The sequence below is a fragment of the Ylistrum balloti genome, unplaced genomic scaffold (assembly GCF_031769215.1).
Source record: "Ylistrum balloti isolate Yb309-2 unplaced genomic scaffold, AGI_CSIRO_Ybal_v1 Utg369928, whole genome shotgun sequence".
Lineage (NCBI taxonomy): Eukaryota > Metazoa > Mollusca > Bivalvia > Pectinida > Pectinidae > Ylistrum > Ylistrum balloti.
The window spans coordinates 935,150-941,449 of NW_026782042.1; the positions used below are offsets into that span (position 1 = coordinate 935,150).

The 6,300-nt window shown below is 35.5% G+C and overlaps 1 protein-coding gene across 1 annotated transcript in view; it reads right to left on the reverse strand.

Moving 5' to 3' along the window:
• The window catches only part of LOC132547026 (catenin delta-1-like), a 67,686-nt gene extending 61,873 nt beyond the window's left edge, over positions 1–5,813 (reverse strand). The window contains exon 1 of the mRNA XM_060210773.1: positions 5,732–5,813. The gene's annotated coding sequence lies outside the window, so the exon portion shown is untranslated. The remainder of the gene's footprint in view (positions 1–5,731) is intronic.
• Positions 5,814–6,300: the final 487 nt, after the last annotated feature.

The following is a 6,300-nucleotide window of genomic DNA, read 5'->3' on the forward strand; positions in this document are numbered from 1 at the left end:
AGCTTGATATATATACTTAGCTTGTGGATTCTGAGGATTGAGAGTTACCATCAAACCAACGAAAATAAATCCTACATGACAATTTATGATTTTACAATATATTGGAACTCAGATTTCAGTTTTCTATAAATGTGTGAAAACTGTTCTACTGAACTGGAAATAGGGAACCCCAAATTAAATAACATTTTGATTAGAGAGAAGCTTAACCTGAAACTGTCAAAAAGTATCAATGACTACTGCTCCCACTGCCTGGATGAACTTACAGTACTAAATCCAATATTACTGGTTCTCTGAATCAAGAGTGACAATTGCCTTGATCATGGTTATAGTGTACTCGGTGACACAGGTGAGAATTTGTGTGTGTTTATTGTAAGATTTTACTATGTAGTATAATCCCATTTCTTTTTCACAAATAATTCTCCCAGGCTAATTCAGTCTATACATATATATGAATCATGGCCTCGTCCATGTACACTGACTGTTCCAAGTCTGATATTAACATCACTGACACACTACCATAATCACATTTGGTGTATTATATGAATGAAGTCGGTATAACCACTTGGCTGCCTTCACATCTCCATGCTTTACACACAGCAATAAATCACAACACTGACATTTGTCAGGATAACCTCTTACTGAACATGTATCACATGTAAACCGTAAATACTCTATTTATCCAGCAACAAGCCCATGCAGGTGCCCCACAAATACACATAATCCCATATCCTTGAAGAATCTAGCATTTTGGACATGCAAATGATCAAAAATCACACTTTTTATTTTTGAAAAAGTTCAGTTTTTTCAGACAATGGGAAAACATCATGCAGGTATTCTTCAATCTGTCAGTAAAGACAAATGATCAAAAATGCTCCAGTGAAACTTGTTATCACAATTCCAAACAGAGAGTATGTACAATATACATGTCAAAAAGTATTGCACGAAACATTACACTTTAAAAAAAACCCTCTTTTAAAATATTCCGACACTCGCACACACAAATAATCAGCAAATGAAAACCAAGGAATATTTGAATTAACAGCCAAAATCTGACAATCATATACACAGGAATGAGTCATCGTGTGGATTCAAATTTACCTGTTCAGGACATAGCTACCTGTGATGACAGGTAAGAAATGGTATACTTTCCCAGGTATAAACCCTTGGTGCTACAGTATACAGCTTTTAACTTATAAAAAAGGAAAATTTCTTTATAGCATTATGCTACAGACAAATATACCTCATGTTATTTATAACTTTACACAATAGTGAATCCATTAAACCTAGCACAGATATTTAAGTCATGATAATCATCAAGTTCTTATCGTTTGAGGTACACATAGCCAGGTGGGAAAACATCAACCACAAAACATTAAAAGACAACACTGCAGGATATGATCTGGTCCACTTGGGGATGACAGACAGAGTAAGTCACATTATACCCTGAGCTGTCCCCAAAAACAACAATACACCATCACACAATGACATTGCTGCCAGGTACAACATGAAATACAGTCACAAGGACTTAATTGTGTACACCTGGATTTTTTTACCACTAAACTGTCATTGTTTGATCCTGTCTTCAAGCAAGTAATTATATGACTGCATTTGCCCTAAGTAGATAGTATAAATTAGCTACTGACAACTATAACATTACTGAAACAGAGGTACAGACTGAGACTGAGGGGGGCAGACTACAGGACTGCTGTTTGTGATTAGTTTTAACAGTGAGCTGGGGACATTTCCTAACACATTATAAGTAACTTTTATTCTACAGGGGTGATGCAATTGTGTTTAGGATTTTACCAGGAGGAAGGACAGGCTACTGGAGTGATGTTTGTGACTGCGAAGGGGGGGGGGGGGGTACAAGAATGATTATTGTGACAGGGGTTTTATCAGAAAGGGGGCCAGGGTTCAGGAATGATGTTTGTGATAGGGAGAGGCAGGCAACAGGAATGATGATTGTGACAGGGGTTTTATCAGACAGAAGGCATGCTACAGAAATGACGTTTGTGATAGGGAGGTGCAAACTACTGGAGTGATGTTTGTGACAGGAATTTTATCAAGGAGCTAAGGCAGCAGACTTTTACACTGATGTTTGTGACAAGGTATTTAACAGATGGGGCGGAAGTGATGATTGTGATGGGGAGTAAGCAGTCTACAGGAGTAATGTTTGTGACAGGGATGTTATCAAGGAGCTATGGACAGACTATAGGAGTTAGTTGTGACAACAGTTTTATCACAGAGGAGGAAAGCTACACGAGTTAGGTTATTTTAAAACTCTGTTCTGAATTGAATTACATCAACTAAAATTTCAGACCAAGATTTTATCCCAACCAGACATATGCCTGATCAATTAATTTGTTTAATACCAACTATCCACTCCTGATATAGCTATTGCTAACAAATCAAACCATTCCATGAAATCCATGTGAACCTAGGTAAATAAGAGAAACTATATACAGTAAAACACAGACGCTAGGTAGAGAATGGAAAATTGTATACATCAAACAATTTATATAACCTCTACACAGAATCAATGTGATCCTGCTAGACACTGTCGATCTGCCTGGATCTGATTCTGTAATCTAGATACACAAGTTTACACTACAAATTTATCACTGTGATCATTAATAATATAACAAGTCAGTGCTAAAACATCACAGTAAAAACCTGTCAGGACACTGTTTTCTGATTCATTGATCTCTGTGTGCGACTCTACAACACTGAAGTAAACTCTACCAACTACACAGTCCACCGACAAGTACACATTTTCTCACAAACACATTGCGTGAAACATCCATATGTAGCTCTTGAGGACAACAAATACAGAACAGAAAGTCTGCGTTTCATGGTTAGAAACAGTTTCAATAAATATTGTCATGGTCAATACTTCAGTTGACTCTACAAACATGGCAAAACAGATCAAACCAGAATTGAAATGCACCAACAGAATATGTTTAAATTGCTCAAGGCAGCAACAGAATCAATGATATTTTGACTCAGAACTTTATATGTAGTGTATATCTTTTTAATGTTTCTGGAGCACAGTATTCTAATGGAAATCTAAATATACTGCAGAGCCCCCAAGCATTACACATAACTTAACATGAAGCTATAAAAATGTGTTTGTAATCAGTAAACCTCACTTCCTCTTCCTATAATTCTCTTACATAATCTACTGGTACTTTACAAGGATTCTGTTATGAACATTTGATAAGCAACAGACTAGGATGTGCCATCTAAAGACAAGAAAATACCATCAACAACTACCTATACATAAAACAAATTTGTGATGCAAGCACGAATTTTCTTAACATCTGTTATTCTAAATATTGATATTCTTCTACATCTGTGAGATAACACATAATTTTAAGAATCAATAATATGGATCCGAAATAGATCATAAAAGGAAAAACTGTCCAATTAAGAAATCTGTCACTAATATTGATACATAAAACTGAGACTGGTCTAAACTGTTGTTTCAGACAAATATTTGAAAATGACATTCCACACTTACATTAACAACACAGAATCAATTATAAATCTTTCAATGATTGAAATTCTGAAAATTCTGAGGTACTTACTTAACATGTCTATACCCTTGATAACAACTGTTGTGGCAGCTGATATGCACTTACAACCAACAGGCATTTCATAGGAGAAAACTTCAAGATCTTGAAGACTTCCTTAGTCTTTATTGACGTCTTCCTATCTCAAAAGTTTACAGAACAGAACTTCCTAACTAATCATGCACAAGACTGTTTAGTGTAGGAATGATTGGTACATTAAACACAACCTCAGCATTTCTTGGCAACAGCATGATGCACATTTGTAAATAGTTTGTAGCCAATAGATTTACCACCAAACCTGATTTGTGTGTGGTCATATGTACAAGCTGCCAGTTACGATCAGACAGACTGACTAGTGGGAGACATTTACTCCACAATCATGACAATGGTGCCCCACTCTAATAACTGGAAAATGTATGATGGTCAGTGATTACTGTACCATACTGGTGGCGAGACATCATTGGGATTACAATCTGTATCAAGAAAGATAGCTCATCGTGATGGTATACACTATTAAGGATAAACCCTTATATGGTTAGTAATCACTAGGCCAAAACAAAAAATATGTTGGGTTTCCAGTTCATGTATTCAGTACAGACTCTCTTTTCTCCAAAATTTTGTAATTTGATATATCGCAGGAAGATAACACTGCTTAGATGCAAATTGATTTCAATCTACAACATTAACAATTTCCTGATCCCCTCAAGTACTTAATTACTTCTCAGAGTTCAATCTTAAAAATTATACACAAATTTCACCGCAGTCTATTCGGACAATCAATGTAACAATGGATTTTACAAGTGTGCATGTGTCACTTGGTATACCAGTGAATGGGCCTGGGTGTAAGAATTGGTAAATATACAGGTATGTATAGGTAGTACAAAAAAGATAGCTGACTAGTAATTAAATGAACTTTTCAGTGTTGACCCTAAATCACAACAAACTCTTTATGTTAGTGATCAGTATAAAACTTCACATAAACAACAACTCAACAGGGAATCATATCCTCCATGCTCGTTTTCTCCTCTGGCCTACCATAAGTCTGAAACAACTCTCCTCCATAGTGCAAAGATACTGTAGTCAACAATATTATCAAAAATATCAAACTCCTCTCCCTATTCACAAACTGCAAAAGCAAGTTTTGATTGTTTAATTTAATTATATTTTTCTTTCAAATGATGGAGTGTGTGTCATCTCATGGTTCAATCCACAGCTCTAGGGAAAGCTAAAAATTGTTTTTCTTTTCATTTTGTTTTTCAGTAAAGCTATCGTTACTTAATAACACAGATCCAGTATTTAGATGGACTCATATTTTTTGTTTACTAAGAAATAACTTTTCTGTTTATATTTTTAATAAAAAAATCTTGTAGATATGATAATTTGTTCCAGCTGTTTCAATCAGAAAAATATCCCATACCAGCGGCTACTGTACAAGAGACCAGGTTTTATTATTATTATTTTGAGGATTGATTGAATATGCTAAGCAACGTGGACTACATTGACATACTCTTACATAACAAACGATATCATCCGTGGCTCCCAGCCTAATCCGCTCCCAACCCTCTTTCACCCTTCCAACGGGGGAGGTAACCATACATGTGTGTATTGGAAGCCTATGGCATGTGCACTCAGTTCAGGCTGATGTGAACTGTTGCTGCTGTAAATAACTAGTGGCAGACAGGAAATGAGCCCACGTGTATATTCATAACACATTAAAAAGTTATCTGCATTTTCCGAACAACCGTCACATTCTCGTCATGACTGCGTTTACGGGGAGCGAGATATGCACTAACGCCGCCATGATTTTACCAATCAAATATGGCCGACAACTACAGGTGAAAATCGTAAACAAAGCTGTTGGAAATCCAGGTCAAGCAACACCTTTGAAAATCCTAGCATTTTCACGAACTCTAAATTCACATGTATACCAACACAAAAATAAACAAGCAAACTCCTTGTCTTGATGTCTGTAGGATGTTGAAGTTGGCTGAAGGTCTAAAAACTCCGGTCCAATTCTAATCCCACATATTGGTCGCCGCTGCAAAGTTGTCGAACGACGTTTGACAAGTTGAATTTGTGGGTTAAAACCACTTGTAATCCAATAATTTGAATTTAAGCTTGGGTATGAAAAAAAGTCCATGTGTTTCCTGAGCACTTACCTACTTCCGCATGATACTGATTACAGGTTGATTGCCGACCGTTGACTTCAAACAATGACCAATATACCGAATACCTACGCAAGCCGCTGGAGGCCCATTGAGATGTCGATCAAGGTATTTTCATTGGCTGTTCCAATTACATTCCTTACTCCTGCGGGGAGGATTTCGTTTATTCTTTGAAAAACAATGCTAATATTAATCGTTTCTTTATAAACAAGTGTCGTTTTGGTTTATAATGTCAAATGAAGCTTTTACATTCGATTTTTTAAAAAGAAAATCGGAAATTTAAAACAAGAGGTAGATTTTCAAAATCCCCAACAATGGAAGGTAGATAACTCGTACTAACAACTAACGGTATCTTATAACATTAACGAAGGTCACGAGAGAGTTGGATTTGAATTATAAATTATTTAATATAATATATATATATATATATATATTTGAATTATAAATTATTTAATCATATATATATATATATATATATATATATATACCTATATACTTCATGAAAGTAAAAAGTCTGAAAAAATGATGGATCAAACAAAATGAAAATAAAATATCTTAATATA